This window comes from Coturnix japonica, chromosome 12 (assembly GCF_001577835.2).
Source record: "Coturnix japonica isolate 7356 chromosome 12, Coturnix japonica 2.1, whole genome shotgun sequence".
Classification (NCBI taxonomy): domain Eukaryota; kingdom Metazoa; phylum Chordata; class Aves; order Galliformes; family Phasianidae; genus Coturnix; species Coturnix japonica.
In genome coordinates, this window is record NC_029527.1 from 2,629,501 (window position 1) to 2,648,844 (window position 19,344).

Consider the following 19,344-nt stretch of genomic DNA (forward strand, 5'->3'; position numbering starts at 1 on the left):
ATGCTATGGTGGGAATGGCTGATGTGAATGCTGTAGTGAACTTAGCTGAAATTAGTAAGTACAAAATAAGATAGGTGATGAAGATAAGACAAATGAAGACCCTGCCAATTTGTGTATGAAACAGTTAGTTCAGTGTTGGTCCTAAGATGAGCCTCAAAGTCTGTATTCCTATCACTTTGGCCCATATGACATATCTCTCTACCAATACTGCTTTTTGCATCTCCTTCCCCCTCTGTTGCAATCAGAAAAATAAGCTCTGAAACCCTCTAGAATTGGGGAGTTACGTCTAGCAGCCTTATCCTGCTAGATAAGACCTGCCCTAAAATCTCTGCATATGTAATACAGGGGAAACATGAGGGATTTCCAGTTTTGCTGCTCAGTCCCTCAGCCCAGAATTTCTACATCCTGAAGTGCAGGACAAAGAGATGGGCTGGAGGAAATTGTTCATAAATAATGGACAAAAGAGGAACAAAAAGAACAATAAGGAGAAAGGGAAAAAAATGTAGGTGGATTTATACTTCACTATATACTGCAATGAAGTAAAATCATAAGTAGTTATTATTGGTTTGATTGAGGCACTGAGTTCTAATCCAACAAATACTCCAGCTGAAGTCCAAATTCATCAATAGGCTGAGGTTGCTAAAATGAGGTTTAGGCATCCAGATGCAGAATCCTGATCTAAAATACTCTTGCTTGGCTATTATCTGTAACATATAATCTGACCAGAAGACTGACCAGAAGAAGGAGATTGTCTCTGCCATTGTCTTCCAAATTATTATTATTTTTTCAATGATTCTCTGATACAAAATAAATGTCACAACTCGTGGTACTGGTTGACTTCAAAGCAGTGCACTAACACAGGCTGTGGGAAGGTTTGGGTTCAACACTTCACACTTCCTCTTGGTCTTACGGTATTACTGTAACTGCTTTCAAGAAACCACAACAAGGTAAGCAGCAGACACTTCTTGTTTATGTTTGTATTCCTGCAGCTGTGGGAGACACGGGCAAGGATGGAATGCAATGTATTCGTGGTCCAAATCTGGACCAGGCTGTAGATTGCTTTGGATTATAAACTACATATCCATGTCTCTAATTTTATCAGCACATGAAATCTGCACAGGTAATGCTCAGTTTTTATTTTTACAAACAGGCAATTAAAGGTATATTGCAATCTAATCTTGTGTAGTTGTACAACATAATAACTGGGTGGTACCTATAATCAAACTACTTATGGATTATGACAGGCTGTGGAAAGACAACAATGGAAATATTTATGAGTTCCTTCAGCATCTTCAAATAAACTTTCAGTTTTATGCTGCCAATCTGGGAGACCATTTTTGCCTGGTACCAGCTGGAATATTAAATTCCCAGTAAGGGAATGTACTTTTCCACTTATTCTATCTGTGATGATTTTTTTCTGCTTTCCAAGCAACAGAGCATCTTCTTTTTCTCTTCCTGTTTGTGTTTAACAGTGATAACAAGGTGAGCAGGTACAAGCAGTGTTAATGATTAATAAATGAGATGACTTTACTATTTTACAAAAGTCTGAGATTATGAAAATTCTAAAAGCAAGTTACTGAGTTTTTTTGAAGAAATTTTTTGAATATTTCTGTCATCTCAGAGACATTATAAATAGATTTCCTAAAAGGTTCCAGAAAATAAGGTAAACATTTGGTGAAAAATCATATGAGTAAATTACAAATACTTCGTCATTAAAGTAAGTCAACTAGGAAGGTTTTCTTATGCTTAGTTTGCATAGGCATAATCAATAATAATTGTTACTTTGACTGGTTGGAAGGCTTTTATAAAAGACGAGGTTTACAAGAGTTACAATTGGGAATATAAACAGTGTATTCAGTTTGGGGAGTAATGAATTCACATAGAATGCTTTCTGTCACAAATACACAATACCAAATCCTTAGGACTGTGATGCAAAGCTACTTCAGCATAAAAATCTTACCATAACCACCAAAAGGTTTAATGGGCCAGATCTAGGGTTTATGTAGTTATATGATGAACTGGATCACACTATGTATCTGCTGAAAAGAAGTTGTTGCTGTTGCTGCTGTACAATTTCAGCTGCTTTCCAGGCAGTTTCATGAGTTGCTTTACCATACGGGTTGGTGAGGGCTAATGCCAGGACAGGAGCAGCAACAGAAACTGACAAGAGATGGAGAAAGGAAAGAATAAAGCCACAATTATTTCAGACTAAAGTGACAGTTCTAGCAAGCCTACATCATGGGGAATTGAACAGATGTCTCTAGTTGTTCTTTCTAAGGTTTTGCCAATGACAGAGCATTCAATACTGTCTGCTTTACTGCTGAATGACGGTTTCAGAAGCAAAAATGTAGTCACAAAACTCCGCTCAATGGCTGCTGTAACGCAAGCTGGTTTTCTGCTAGACAGGTGCCTCCATCTGACAAAATACCATCGTGTTTCACTGTAACTGACATTTTTGTTGTTGAAGTGTGAGCAGGGCTGGGAAAACACTTCCACACAGATCTGCAGGATATACATAGGTCACTCTGAAAGTAATGCCTCCTATGTATTTCCATGGGAACTTGAACAGGTACAAAGAGCACAATAATGCTATTTGATAGAGCAAATTCTCAGCCACAAAACACTATTTTTCAACATGGTCAACACCATTAGCTCTGCATTTTCACCAGGGATGTCTGCGTGTCGTGCTCATAAAAACCTGCCCATAAAAACGTGAAGATGACCCACTGTTTCACAGCTGCTACGATGGCGTTATTGCTAGGAAAATGCTGCCTACACAGACCAACATTCACTGTGCTCACATCCACTGTCTGGTCCCCACAAACATTCAGCAATAATCAATATCAGTGGGTGATATTTTCCATTTTCCACATGGAGGAATTCAGTGGCACCCTTGCGCCGTACACATTTCCATGTCAGATGCCATTCTGGCAGGCTGCCCTTCTACTGCCATCTCCCATATGGCAACAACATGCCGTGGAACACAGGCACTGCCCCACATCAGAGGAATAATACTTTATTGGCCAGTTACATTCAAGGAAATGATTACTTCAGATTTGTATTTATAAATAGAGACCCCAGCAGACTCTCTATACTCAAACTGTTCTGCTGTATCCTGAAATGGGACAAAAGTATTCTAATTTGAGACTCTGTTCAGTAGCTCATATAATGCACTGCTGTAGTACACAAATCACATCTTCATTAAAAGAATCTAAAAGAAACTTTCTTCAAGATCCTCTGCTATGTGATACTTGATGGGGAACTCAAACAAACCTCATACTGAGTGATCTCTCCTTAAAAGTTATTTCCACAAAACAAAAAACAAGCTTAAGAAAATAGCAACTAGTTTACAAATTATCCTGAGCTCAGAAAACATCTGACTGATATAAAGGTATCCTCACAAAGGAAGCATCGCGGTAACACCTGCACAAAGGAGAGAAGAAATCCTGCTCTTATCACGATAGCATCTTAATAAAATATTGTGTTTGCTTCTGGGCTGTAACTAAATGGTGTCAGCAAAGTGTTGTCTGCTTGCTTCCCTGTGCTCCTGTGGCAATCAGGGAAATGATGCACCAAGAAACTCACAAAGAATTTCTAACAAGATGGTTTCGGTAAGTGGTTACAAAATCCCTGAAATAATACACAAGTTGACTTTTAAAAAGAAGCCAAAATGTATCTGTTGTAATAGATTATTTTCTTTAAGACTTATGTTTCTGCTCCTTTATTTTTGAGAAATATTTTTCTCAGTAGCATCTTTCTGGTGCTTATAGACACACTGAATTAAACTGAAACTCCTGAGCTTGCCACACATTATAACACACACAGTTTTGATATAGTTATTAAACATGGAAAATTGAAAAGCAATTTTCTCATCTCACTTAAACAGCGACTTTCTTAAACTGCTCTGTTATTTCGAAACCAATGTGGCTCCATCCTTGATCAAGATTATTTCAACAGAGTAAAAAAAGTTATGAAAAACAAAAACAGCTAACTAAAAAAGCTTATGCAGTCACAAGCTTCTTAATACTTACTGGCTTAACCTCATTTACAACCCAAACTACAGGTGTTTGAAATCTTGTCCTGAGGACTGTTAGCATTTCCCAATCAACACAAGGAGCAGGTGCAAGTTGGGTGCCTTTAAAAGTCTTACTCTGCAAGAGCACCAGCTATTCAGGATGTGTAGTATTGTTAACAGTACTATATTTCTAAGCAATTACCAAAATCAAACCTCTGAATTCTGTTAGTTCTGTTTGTTATCAGCTATTTTAGCTAACTACTCTGCAGATAAAGTAAGCATCAAGTCCACTAAAAACTGAAGGCTGGCTTGAATAGTAGTTGCAGGTGTGGGAGCTACTTAAGATGAAGCCTTGATATAACAGCAAATGAGCATGATAACAGAGAGTGCATTATGGAGCCAGAAGGGAGAAATGATTCTACTCTGTGCTAGTGAAATGAGCCAACTACAGCGTGAGCAGCTATGCACTGATTTGATGACAAGGTAAAGTTAATGAGTTAAATGTTTGGCAAATGAGGGTGCATGGTTTTTTATTTCTTGGAAAATCTCCATTTTATTCAAATGTTATATCCTCTGAGGTTATTGTTAGCATGTAGTGTGTTACTGAGCAAGCTGGGAAGGCACTACTGCAGTACTTCTGGTGAAGTTTATGAATCTCATGACTGAACTAATAGATCCCCCTCACAGTTTGACTTGGACAGTATTCTTGCTCTTTTCATTTGTCTCTTATTGCATTGCTTTATTGTGTGCTGGTATGCTGTGAGCTATCTCACGATTACTTTTTCATTTTATTTCACATCTGATCTTATAAAATTCTTATTTTAGTAGCCATCTTTACTTCACTTTGACTTCAACCTAGCATTTGCTTTCTTGTTGGTGTTATACATAGTCTCCCTGACCTCACTGGCTATTCATGCTTTCTATTCATATTGTCTTTCATGTTGTTTGATAGGCAGAAAGCCAGTGAAGGATGCAATGAAATTTAGACTTGTGTTTTAATTTTTTAGCTGTTTGCTTTCTTGGATATCCTCACTGTATTGAAAGTATGGAGTATCTCAGTGTGAAAAGCCATGTTTCATGACTAAGAATAACTGATAACAAGCAAAGCATAGATTAACATTGTAGAAAAGGCAAGTGGTTGTTTCCTTCTCTTCTTTCCTAGATCCAACATTTTCATACTGGGTTTATGTTTCTCTTCGCACTGATATCATTCAAACCCCATCCATCAAGCCATATTCTATTTGTTGTTTCTGTGCTACATTTTCCATCCTGTTGTTCAGATTCTAACTAAGATGTATAGAAAGTATGCAATTAATTTTTGGTTGCCTATTACAGCAATGAAGGCTGAGCTTAAACTCTATCAGTACAGTAAATTGTTGCTGCAGGGTTAATGTGTTTTGGTTCCAGGCAGAGAGAAACACTGGGAATGAATTTTTGAACCAAAAAACCCACCCTAATTTCCAGTCAGAACACACAGATGTGCTTTTTGACATGGAGAAGTGGGGTGGGGGAAATATCAGTGTTGTATTTCCAAGAACTGTAGCAACCTACTTTTGTCTCCTACTTTCTGCCTCTATGCTGTGATGAAAACTGCAATGATTCCCTGTGCTCAGTTTTCAAGATGCAGATTCAGTCCTCAGTGTAGGCAGTGATGAGGGGAGAGTGCATTCTCAGCAAAGTTAATGGCCTGTGTTATAAGAAATACTTTCTTTCAATTGAAAATATATCTGGTAGCAAATCACCAGCTTTGAAGAATGTGTTATGAATAATGATGCAGAGCAAGAGTGTGAAATCACTAGCAAGCAAATTCTCCTCAGGTTCTACAGCCCACATAGCAAAATATAACTGTGCACTGTTACAGAAGTGCAAATCTTTCTCTCTGTCTACTCCTCTGCAGGCTTAATGAATGCCCTACACGCAGTAATTACTTCCACATTATGACTTTCATAGGGAGAATAAGTAACCTACAAATTATCCAAGTCTCAAATTCAGAACAAATTTTATCAATTTATATACAATGGTATTTGTCTTCTCCCATTCTTGGTGCCCTCATCAGAGGTTAAAATACAGCTACAAAACACACACAAGATAGAAATGAATCTCATTAACGTCATTTTTACAGTCCTTTACCATCACAAAACCAGCAGATTATCACTTGAGACATCCCGTGTTCAAGCTTCAGTAATTCCCAGAAAACTGCAGAGCTTTGAAGAAATCCCTTAAAGTTGTTCAGATCAAAAGAATGAACTATTTCTAAGAATTCCAAATTGCTTTGGTTTTCTATTTATTCTATTTATGTTCCTCTTACTTCCTTTTAAACTGATGTGGGTGGGATTGTGGTTTTTGTATTGGTTTGTGTTGGGGTTTTTTTCCTGCTATTTTTGTGGCAGACGGATTATCAAAATAAAACTAACACAGAAAAATTAGACCATTAGCTTAAGCCCTTTTTCAGGTTATTTTTTTCCTCCTGAAAAATGTCTTTCTCACACCCAGTACAGATGGTCATAAATGCAGTGATAAAATTTAGCTTTTTATTCATAATCTTCACTTTCCATTTGGCTTAAATATGGTTGCAGAAAAGCTTAACAAAGTGATCTATTTTTAAGACTCTAGGAATAATACTTTAGTATTTTCTGTTTCAAAGTTCATGAAATTATCTATGTTGATGATAAGAAAAAACAAGTTCATCACTTCATTTTTACATGAAACCGATATAATACTCCTTATTGTATCTAGTAATTCCTGCAGGAGCGCTGCATCTTCTGGCAGCATAAATAAGATCCATACCTCAGTTACAACTCCATAGAAGGGAATCTTGTAACTTCTTAGCAAATGGCTACAGGATGCTCAGTGGCATGACAAGGACAATAGACTAAGGAGTTGGGGAAGCTACAGGTTATGTGGCTTTAACATGGAACCAATGCAGCAGCTGGAGAGACAGTCTGGGTTAGGATGGTTTCTGGATCCTTAAGAGACATGCTGGTTCTGAAGGAAACCCTACAGCTCAGCAAGCTTCTGGGGAAAGCAGGGAATTATAAACACCATTAAATCTGTCTCAGTCCTGGTTCAAGTCAAGAAGAGGGAGAGGGGTAAATAAGCTGGATTCAGGTGACACACAATGCTGCATGCTGAAAAATCCTAAAGAGGAACTGATTTGAGGATTAAAAGCTTTTGGCTGGCACTCTGCATTGACTCACATAGAGTTTTCCCTGGGCACAGGTTAAATTCAAAGCCTGCTGATTGTGAATTGTAATGGGGTGGAACCAGTGAAGCTGTGGATTTATGAGCTATGTTTAATTCAAGAATGTGTGCATATATAGAGGTCTGGTATTACTGGCAGGATCAGATAGTGAGTGCATGCATCCCTGTGAATGGAGAAGGCAAATAAAAGAAACAAAGGTCTCAACAGTCTCTCCAGGGTGAAAAAGGCATGCAACTCAGAGCATTAATTAGGGAAAATGAGTTTAGAGTTCAGTGCTGTGAACAAAAATCAAGATGCTGGAGGGAGGAATAGTGCTTCCTGTATAGGATCAGGAAAACACAGCTTATGGTGAGTTAACAGAACAAGTCTATTAATTCAAGAAATTCTATGAATACTTTTTCTCTTCTAAGAGAGTCAGACTGTAGGCTGAGTGTCTACACCTTTCAAGGCAAAATTGTGGGATCACAGTTTTTAAAGTCCAGTGATCTTTTTTCTATGAAGGTAATAGGAAGTTTAGGCAAGCTGGCTGTCTTATACTTCAGTCTTAACACTGATGTCCTCTAACCTTCCCTGTTCAATGTGGTTATACTGATTTCATTCTAAGCAGTTCCAACAGATAACTTGCAATTAAAACTTCACTGCTCACATTAGCCACATAGTGTCACCCTAGACCATAAAAAAAAGTTTAATAGAAGGCATTATGCCTAATTACTACCATAGAGAAGCAGTGCTAGAAATAGTCTGGAGAAATGCTCCTATTTCCTAATAAATTAACAAGCTTCTCAGGGGAATCTATTTTAGCCTGTGTGCCATGTCTGCAGCTGGAATCCTGCTGTCTGCAGGTGCTCCTGAAAACTTGGAAAAGAGCCATCTCCACACTCCATGCCAATCACTTTCAATAAGGATCATGTTTGTTCCTCTTTTCTGCTTGAGACATTGGCATCTATAATCTTCATATTTGACGATGGTGTTTTGGTTTTCTGGTGATTGCATACCGAAAGTATTTTATTTGTGTGTGTGAGATTTAGAAGTGCAATTTTGAAGGTATAGATATGTATCATAAAAAGCCTACACAGTTACATTTATTCTCATAAATAACACCATTGAAGCTTCAAAATAGTTCCAAAGCAAAGTCTGGTATTTCATTTTCTTATCTTTGGTTTCTGAAAGTGTATGGAATCGAGACTGCCTTGTATCCTAGGGTTTGCATTTGTCCCATATGACTTTGATTTTAAATAAAGCATTTCAAGTCCAGATTTAGTCTCAGATAATGCAAGTGCTTGAAAGAGTGATAATCTTCAAAGCAAATAGTTTTAAACACAAAGCCAAATTACTAAGTATCTTTCAGATAGAAAGAAAATACATAAATCCAAAATACCAGTTTTGTCCAAAACCATAGTGGTGTTAAATCCAGTTGCAGGCATGAGGGTATGGACATATGGATGTGGAATGAGTTGAGATTCAAAGCATGTTCTCACTCTTCACAGTATACACTTGGTTAAAAATAATAATAAGAGATTATGTTTATATACTGCTGAAGGTTTAGGTTTTATAATATCCCTTAGGTGGGATATTCTTGGTGAAAATAAAGGGAATGTGTTCTGAGTTTGCGGTAGCAAGGGCAGAAGTCCACTGAATGGTGATTAACTGCATCACTGAAGCACAAACTGCAACAAGATATTCTTGAAGCCTTTTGACATGGAGTTCAACTCTATAAAAATACCTGAGCTGCAAATGACCACAAGAAACTCATCTTCCTGCACTTGTTGTCAGTCTGCTCCATTCTCCACTCCCGCCTGAGCAGTCCTGCATTTTTACTACAGCTAAGTCCAGAGCTCAAAACTTTCTCCTTGTCTCTATAATTCTCTGCTCTTGGTTGCCCCGATGCTCCCTGACCTTAATACCAGGCTTTTCTTGTTATTGTTCTGGGCTGGGCTGCCTTGAAAATGAGTATGACAAATTCCCTTGCTAAGTCCTAGCTACAATGAAATTGCTGGGAGCAGTGGAAGCAAAGCACAATAGTAGTATGAGAGAATGTATGACATAACAACTCACAACTACTCAAGTAATACTCAACTACTTGAGTATTCTGTGTCTGAAAGCTTATGGCATATTTGCAGCAGTGCTGAAAGTAAATGAATATTCCTAAAACATGAAGTATAGAGGGCAATTAGAGAGTGCAGAATTAAGATGCAAGATGCCACTAGAGGTGTCATATTCAGGGAGTAGATATAATTAATTACCAGAAGTGGAGTTTCAAATAACATGAAATCAATATGCTTTGTAAGTTTGATCACCACTCACAAGATATGGCAAAAGTGAATTTGTTAGCTTGTTCACTGATTCCCTTTTATATCTGTTGGCCTTTCCTAAATTCCTACTCCTTACAGACTGATTTGTTTTAGTTATTTTGTAGCCTGTCCAGACAAACAGAATGAACAGCTATGAGCTGTAGTTAATATATATACAGGGGGGAAAAAAAGGCTCATATAATATAAACAAGGTAATTAGTAAAGGAGGAGTCTATAAGAGTAGCTGCACCTGTGTCTTTATGAGCAGTGAAATGTTATCCTCCTTCCCTCTTTATTTTTGCTTACATATAAGGCATATATTACATAAAGCATCTCTGAACAATACTTGGGAATAGTGAGAAGAAATGGAAATTATCTACTATCAACGCATACCTTAAAAGAACACTTACAGAAAACGCAATGAAGACTAAGACAGTCTGTTTCTTTTAGAACGTAATGAAAATGTAGCAACCTGAGTGTTTCTGCTCTTATCTAGAGAACCATACAGCAGGCCTGGTGTTTGCAGAACTAAGCAGTTCCTGTCTTCCAGTGTGTTTGATTTGAGTGGCACTAGGGAATTATCAAATTCCCCTCTTAGAACTCTCCTGGCATCTTCTAGTAATTCATCACCAGTTCTTCAGAACCTGTCACAGTCTGTGCTCCTTTTATGCTTTGAAAGTGATCCAGATTTGGTATAGTTCATAAAACTGAGAAGTCTAAAGATCATTCAAGGTAACCATCAGAAGGATAATCGTTTTGACAGAGGGCTCTTGCAAATCAAAAATGAATATAGTTTGCTGTTGGCGATATCATTGTAAAGCTGACTAATTCTGTTTGCCCTTAGTAACTTAAAAGTTCAGTAATTAGTGAGACTGATAACTCTTCAGTTCAAAATAAAGTGTTTGGGGATGTCTTAGTGGGTATCACCTGTGATTACAGAACAGGAAAGTGTTTTGGTATCAGAAAGGAGGGGAGAAGATGAAATACATCTTCCTACAAAGACATGCATCGGGTTCAGTTCTTATTGCGTTATGTCCATGCATAAGGGTTCCTAAAGGAAAGCTTTTATTTATTTTTACACAGAACACCATTACAATAATGATTAAATTTTCCACATGGACTTTTTTGAGCAGGAAAAAGAAAAACAACAAAACATAAAAGCCACCACAGCTCTCCATGGAATTATCAGTCTGCAAGTAATTATTTCGCAGCTGTAACTCTGCTTAAATAACTCCAAGTTTTAAGCTTTGAAGAGTTTTCTGATTTCCGTTCCACTGCACAAAATCATTTTCCACTTTCACTCTCACATTCAACCACGAATAAAATCGGGTGGAAAAGTTTAAAGCAATATTCCTAAGAGCTTCACAGAATGCTGTAAATTCCATGCACGTTTCTCTGCTTATGAACAGAACGTAATAAAGCAAGAATTTATCTACAGAAGATGTCATAATATTCATTACATAGGGTTTAAAACAAAGAACTTGATGAAAGGCTTTTTTCTCAGAGGAAAACTGAACTAGATGGCCTGACCTAAGCACATCTCTTTATTGAGGGTGACAAGTGAACTGTATGTTTAAAGATCACATGCTTGAGTACTGTGACTTAAATGTCCCTTCCTAAAAAGAAAATTCTATCTCTGCTTTCCCCAACTCCTAGTTAACAGGGGGCAGTTAATACTTACTACAACATCAGCTTTCAAATTGGAGGTAAGCCAGGAAGCATTTGCAGTCAGATGTGATATACAGTTACAATAGAAATTCACTCTAAGACTTTTTGGCAGTTATTAATTTATTGAATAGCCTCTTGTGCAGCGTTCATCTTCCTTAGAGAAAGACAGAAAGCTAAATTTAAGGCTAAAGACTACATGTATTGTAAAATACAAACTAAATCAACCTCAAACCTGCACAGAGTTTTGTTTGATTTTAATATGAAGAAATGATGTTTATTTTCATTGCATGCAAACATAACTAACCAGCATCTCTTGGGAAACTAAATAAGTTTTTATTGGTATAGAAGCTAAGCCTAAAACCATCTTCAGATAAGTACTGTGTTACCTTCACAGAAGGTATATGTCATCAGCTCAGCCCTTATCAGTTCTTATTGGGGTGTTGTAATGGTCAACCAAAGATGTCTTATAGATGTCTAGTTGCCATACTTCTATGTTTGTGAGAATCCTCTTACAAAGTATTCCTAATTTTTACAGCTAAAATAGAAGTGAGACTCCTTGGTAGCACATTACACATATAGCTGCAACCCTCCTTTTCTGAATGTGACTGAACTGAATCTCCCAGCTGTGCAAGTCTGGAGAAACATGGATGGCTTTGATACAGCCCGTGTTGAGCCAAGTTAAACAACTGCATTTTATCTTCATGTGAACATGCCAGACTGGGGATGCAAACGAGGTAATTTACCCACTTCATTGCTCATCCTCTTGCCAGTTTGAGACCTGTACCAATAATCTATTTTTGCATTTAATTCTGAGCACTAGCCATCCAACAGGGTATGTATGGCTCTGCTCACCCACCAGCACTGGTTAGCTCACTAGCAAATGGAGAAGGGACACACTTCAACTACTCTGCTAAATGCCACTGGAAATCTTTTCCTCTTTATTTTAGTGGTCAATACTAACTGACAGACAGAAGTACCATCTCCTTCACTGCTGTCATCCTTTCAAGCAAGATTATTTCTATCTCTGCAGCAGCCACACACAGCTACCCTAGCAGCAGGATCTAGGTGATCTAAATGTATTTGCTGCTGATGAAAGCAGAACAATCTGAATAGTCGTTCATCTCATATATTCATATTTAAATATACATATATATGTTTAAGTATGTATATATAAAATCATCTTTTTTCCTTTCTACACAGAGGCAATTCTGTCCCAAATATAATTAAATTAACCATATTGTTAAATCCATTTGTGTTGTAGTTAATTCCAGCATAGATTAATGAGCCTTTCTATCTCATCATATGTTCATGTTATATGTTTGCAAACACAAATCAATCTCAATTGCAGCAAATAATTTCAGATTTATGTATTAAAAAAATACACTGGCAGAAAAACCAGCACCCCATGTTCATCATAGCAAGTATGTGTTCAGCATCACAGTTGTTCCCTTAGAAACAAGGAATCATATGATGTGCAGTGCTACTGGAGCATGCTCAGTGCAGAAATAAAGCAGTCTAATTTTTCTTCTTTTGTTCTGATATCTACCCAAGATTTTCTGCAGCCAACTGCAGCAGTGGGAGCTGCTTAATTTTACTCATAGGTAAAAAGCACATTGCAGGTGATTACCAGTGTTGTGTATTGCCCATGCTAAAATCTTGATTAACGTGAGACAAAACAACGCGTGCTTTTTCCTGTGGGAAAGTTCAGACTCCCTGCATGTAGATTTTCTAAAGAAATCTCAGCAAAGTGAATTTCACCCAGTCAGAAGGGAAAAATAAGCAAACTGAAAGATCGCAGCAGCAAGCTTTTATCTCTCAAAACAGATAAGCCAGAATTTTTCTCCATCATTTCAATTCTCTCTGTGAACTACTTATTTTTCCTTGTTTATTATCCTGCTATTCTATCAGTACTTTAAATGGAGGGGGGAAAATACTATTAGATAAGGAAAAACTCAAAAAATAGAGTACTCAAACTTTGCAGGATTTCCTTTAGAATGTTTTTAGAAAGTGAATCTATTGCTTTAAGTTGGAAAAATATCCTCATCTGTATACTGCAGCTCTGTTGGTTGGCACTGGTATCTAACTGTGTGTCTTGAATTCATGATGAGCCATTCAGACTCCCACAAGCTGCTGAAGTTTGAAGCTGAATTTATTCAAGTCCGTACCCAATCTTATTTCTCCAAAGAATAAGACCTCTGTTGGAGCTAACTTGAATCACTCTTGTTTTTCCTTGTTAAACTGCAGTAGATGTTTCTGATGGTCCTGTCAAACAGCAAAAATTATGGCACTATATATGTTTACATAAATTGACATGTAAGCGTAGGAATGAGTATAAAATTTTGTTATCTTAGGTTTACGAGGAGTAATAATGGATTTAAGTCTTTATTAGCTCTTTTATTAACATCATCATACCCATATGTTTGGATTATTATACAGAAATTAAGGACATCCTGAAAAGGATTTGTTTTCCTTGAAAAACATTTTGTTGTTATTCAAATCTTCCTTAGAAATATATGTTTTCCTGCTGTGTGCAAAATGCATGGTTTTATGGGTGGCAGAAGCAAAGCAATCGGGGATAAGTGTGTCTTTCTTCCTGTCCCAGTAACCCAGCCATGAGGGCTTGTATATTCAAAGGCTATTGAATGTGCTGACAAGGAGAAAAACTGGAAAGTTTAGTATTGCATAATACCCACAAAGCAGGGAGTTACACCAAGGCTACAGGGCTCAGTGTAGTAGCAATTCATCAGATGTCTATGTACTTGCTTCATGGGGGTCCCTGTTTTGTAGTACAAGCCACTACCATTCTTTACAGCACATCAAATTTATACTGTAAACAGGGGAGTACCAAGTGCAACTAAAAGAAGTAGCATCTCCTTTTGTCTGACATCACACCCGCAGTTCCATGAGGCATGTTGTTCCAACTGCCTCGCTCACTGCTGGGCTGAGGCTCAAGAGAAGCCCAAATGAAATGCTTGGAAAAAAAATGGTTTTCACATCACACCCACCAACCCACACAAAGCCAATCACAAATACCATCTTTTATTTTAATTTCCCATCTTGTTATTTTCATTCTACAATCAAACTGGACAGTTATTAGATAGAAGCAGGAAAAAAGTTTGTCTTGATTGAAATGCTACCTTTTTCTTTTTGAGTGAATGCAGATTAAAAACTAAAAATCAAGCTCAGTAACATTTTCCATACCCTACACTGTCCTGTATGACACAAAACGTGGTCAAAAACATTTAAAAAGTAAGAATGGAGCAAGAGAAGCTTAATGTATCTCTATATCAATTAATCATGAAGGAGTAGAGTTGTACTGTTGCCCCAAGTTTCTCAAGTGTTTATGCAAAGCTCCACTGCTATACTTGAGGGCCACAAAATACCTAAGGACAGGTAAAGGTAATAATGAAGTAACAATTTGTGATGTTAGCAGCTCAGGCTCTAAATTTAAGTCATCCATGAGGCTGCAGAGCTCGTAAGGCACGTCTGCTATTGCAGCTGATTTTCAGTTTCTTTTCTTACATAGCTTTAATGATTTGTTCTGCAGATAATTACATTGTTCTGTTCTATCTGTAATGACACCAGTAATTTTACAAAACCATTTTCAATTTAAACTTGTCATCAGCAATGAAAACTTAAATTGGACATATTGGAGGGCTGTGATCTTCAATACATCAAAATGAAAGCGAAGGAGAATTAAACAGACTGTCTAAAATAAACAGCACAACAGTTTGGTTAATGGAAAGGTCACTGCCTTCTGTCAATGAGGTTTTTGAGTAATATGCAGTTAATTTAAGTCTTGCTTTGTCATAAAATAATTCATCCAATTGAAGAATCAAACTATTTCAGTTTTCAAACAATAGATTAGCTTTCAGGGCTCTTAAAATTCAGTTTACAGGAAGAACACACATTTGTTTTTAAACATAGCTTTGTTGTTGTTTTCTGTGAAGTACTTTAAGCTTTACACTACCTAATGGAGTTAGTACCTGCTTTAATAAAGGCAATACAAACTATGAGGGCTGTTCCAAAAGTAATGCCTACATTACTAGATTGAGACATGATATCAGAGGTGGATGGTGGTGGTATGACTAAATGGTGGTACCTTTGAGTTGTTTTCCAGAACTGCAAACAAAGAAGTGTGGGAATCATAACTACATTGGATGGAGCCTAAATTGAGGATGCATAGACATGACTCAAAAATGTCTAAATTGGAATGATTCAGAAAGTAATGCTATGGGAGCATTTCTATTAACAGAAAATATCAACATTTTCTACTGGAGAGAGTGAAATAGTAAACACAACAGACAGGAATTGATATCAGTATAATATATATCAAATCAGAGGCTGGCAAACATAGAGATATACAAGCAGGCTCAAAACCTAACGCTAAAGGATACAGCGTACGCTTCCATGATGGAATTATCTTTTCTGGATTTAAGCTCAAACAAGAAGCGCAGGGACTTATCTGATGTAGTAACTCTTTAGACCCTCTCTTTAGCACTACTGCTTCTCCATGGTAAACAGATTGCTACAAGCACTTCTTCAATTATTGTGCTGATCATTCATCTTTAAATCCTGCAGAGCAACACTGCATGAAATGCCAAGATGAGATTTATGATCATCTCTAGAAATGGTTTAATTCTTCCTCTTCCATCTGCCTCACTTTATAAATATGTTCTCCACTTGAGCTGTACTTCCCATTAGCTCATCTTCAAGACCATGCTTACAAAAATTAACCGATGCATTTGTAAGTGCTTCCAAATTTTGCTGAATAATTGTTATACTGAGACATCAGAAAACAGGTAAAGATTTGCAATAAGAACTAATTAAAACAACAACAACAACAAAAGAAACACCAAAAAAGAGAACCCAACAGAAAACAGCCATCACAAGTCAGAATTAAAGCTAAGTGGAAAAATGGAATGAGATCTGTATATGTACTTGCTCATTGTAGGGCCCTTCTTCTTTCTCTGCATTTAGAAATATGATACTGGAATTTTTTGCTTCATAAAAAATAATGTCTTAATGGAATGCTAAACTGAACAGCTACAAAAATCACATTTAAAAAAAAAAATGGAAGAAAGGAACAGTTTGCTAGTAATACGTCACTCAATCCATGTCAAAATCATCATCTTCTCTCTGCCTCTCTCACACTTGTAAGTTATAATCAGAATAGATCTATATACTTTTTAAAGCTGGACTATGAATTCAGTGATTCATTATTCACTTTAATGCAGTGATTACCAAGAAAAATAGATAGCTGTGCTACCCACTTAGTTTGTCAGGACAGCTTATCATATTCTGGCTATAAAGCCTACTATTTTAAACTTCCACAACATAAATACAGCACTCAAATAACAAACTCATGGGAGGAATGTTGTCATTGGAGAATCTCCAGATATATTTTTGGAAAGAACTGTAATTTTACTTGGGTCATGTCTGGGTTTGCTACTAATGTGCTTGACTGGTACCATGCAGATGGTCAAGGCAACATCAGAGCAGTGCACTGCTGCGGTAACCTCATAGTGCTCCACGTGAACATGCACAGACTGGATGCAAATAACAGAAAATATCCAGATTTTGTTTTGCTTTACTTTCTTTTTCACTTTTTTTTTTTTTTTTTTTTTTCTAATCAGTATTCAATACAGGGGAATTAAAGACCGACTAATAGCATATCTGGAAATGTAAGAATTACAGGGGCAAAAAATCCCCATATGCAATTCAGGGTAGACTTTAGCAGCTCTGAAGATTTGCACTGAATGGCACTAGTGATGCTATTATCATCCTGTCTCATATAGCACTGCTGTATATATACAACGAGAATCAAACTGACAAAATTTATTGCTACTATGGAAAGTAGGTAGGACAGATGTGATATAGCACTGCTTTTATTCTTCCTGTGACCTTTACACGCAGGTGGGAATAAGTAATAATAAATGTAGAATTTCAGCTGCAGGGTCTCTATTACGGCTGTGTATACAGAGGCTTTAAAAGGTAAGGTCACGGCAGTCCTGAAAGCAAACTGCAGCCCTTACTGCAGGATGTATTTTCAATTTCAGTTTGGCAGGCTACCTGCCTTCTGGGTGGCCTTAACTTCTCCCAAGTTCTCTGGCAACAGAATGGACTTTTTTCCAAAGTAACTGGCCAGATCCTCTTTTTCTGAAGTTATTATTCAGCCACTTAGTCCTTCCATTTTCACCCAGAAACGCTATTCTTAGTGTTTAGCGTTTCTTAATTCAGATAAACAGAAAGTTTCTAGTCACTGCATTATGCAAAACCTTCAACAAGTCCAGAGGGAAGGAACAAGTTAAACATGCTGCTCAGAGAAGGATGTTTTTAAAAGTCTCTGGAAAGAGCTCTGTGGGAATCCTTTCAATTCTCACAGGCTGCCTCCTACCTGTATCTCTGAAAAATCTACTTTATTTTTTGCTGCTGTTATAACCAAGGTTTATTCCTAATTCTGTTAAAGTTTGGATGATAAGTGCTGCAATATCTCTAGTTCTCGGGTCTGTTTATATTTATTTAATATTCATGTTTACTTTCACTGTAAAAAGGTCTTAATAATACTGCATGACCCAAAGCTCTTAGATTGCCTGACTGCCCTGATCAGCTTCACCTGAGGCCTCCACTCCCTGTCCTCAGGCACAGGATCCTTTTAACCTGGGGTCTGTTTAAGCTCTGAGCTATCTTTGCAGGTGTTTGTTTCCACCAACCCTGCAGAGCAGAACTCTAGCCTGTGGTCTGACTTGACAGCTTGACCTTGGTCCTTCCTAATTCACTGTGGATGTGCCTGGAAACTGCTGCTTACATGCAGCTCTGCTTCTGATCATCAAATTCAACTCTAACCCTGATGTGTTGATCTGTGTTCTTGGATTACCCTGGACCTGCTTCAACATTATAGACTTGCATGCCAACCCAGGCTTTTAGCTGGCCCTGACTCCCATCTCTGGGTCTGACCTGATTGCCTTGCTCAGGTATGGTGGGACAGAGCCTTGCTGGTGAAGCTCCTGCCCTGTGGGTCATGCTTGGCATCCCTTAGGGATCAGTCTGCCTTTTCAGTGCCTTAGTACCATTTTCCTCAGAGCCAGTTCTTACAAAATGATCTTCATCCATACAATCTACTTTCCTTCAGTAACCCTGAGCTCTGTAGTAATTGTAACTTCTGTGATTTTAATTCAGTAGATACTGTGAGAATGATACACACTAACATTTTTTTACATAGATTTACATCCCTTGATTTGGCATGTTTGCAATTATCCAAATGTGTTTCCATTCTAATTTGCGTTTTGCTGTCTATGCTGCTACATTTGGATTCTTACCAATTATCCTCCTCAGATGGTGAATAGCCTGGTTTCATTGATGCAGGCAATGATTATCCTTTTGTGTGGTTTCGTGTTGGATGTTTTTTGTTTTGTTTTAATAACAGCACTCCAGAACTGCAAATTTATCTGAACATGGATGCAAAAGAGTCTAACTGGGGAACTGGAACTAGATGCTCTTTGCTGGTGACAGAGCAGCATAGAGATCTTCACTATGTCAGGAGTTCCTATGTGTTTTATCTGCAGTCCATGTGGAATCAGGAAGCATGCAGAACAGATTCTTAATGTAGTAAGACATCAGAGTGCAAGAGTGGGCAGTCATAGGAACTGATTATCAATCTGGTAGTGTTCTTCTTCCCTTTGAGTTTGTAAAGTTATCCTCAGCTATTCAGAAAAAAAAGTGAGTTCTGACATTTTTTTGGCAAGGTGAAGCATCAGATGTGTGTTTTTATAGCATCTGCAACATCAACTCTTGGCATGTATTCATTTCTCTTTAATCATGCACTAAGGCAAACAATTCTTCCCATCTGTGACTTAACAGCAAGGAGCTCTTCCTACTACTTTTTCATTAAGAACACTGACACAGCAAGGCTTAATACTACTCTGCCTTCTGTTTACTTGACTGACCATTAACACCTTAGGAGTAAATATTGTTTATTCCTCTTTCTGGTCCTAAACAAAGAAAATGCCTGACCTGTCTTGTTTTCCAGATGTCCCATGTCTATAGTAAAGATGAGGGCTATACTTTAGCCCTCCATTAGCACCATTAAGAAATGTACTTGCTAGTCTGTAAAGCATGATTTCATGGGAAGTTTGCAGGGATCAGATGGTGGTACATCACTGTACAGA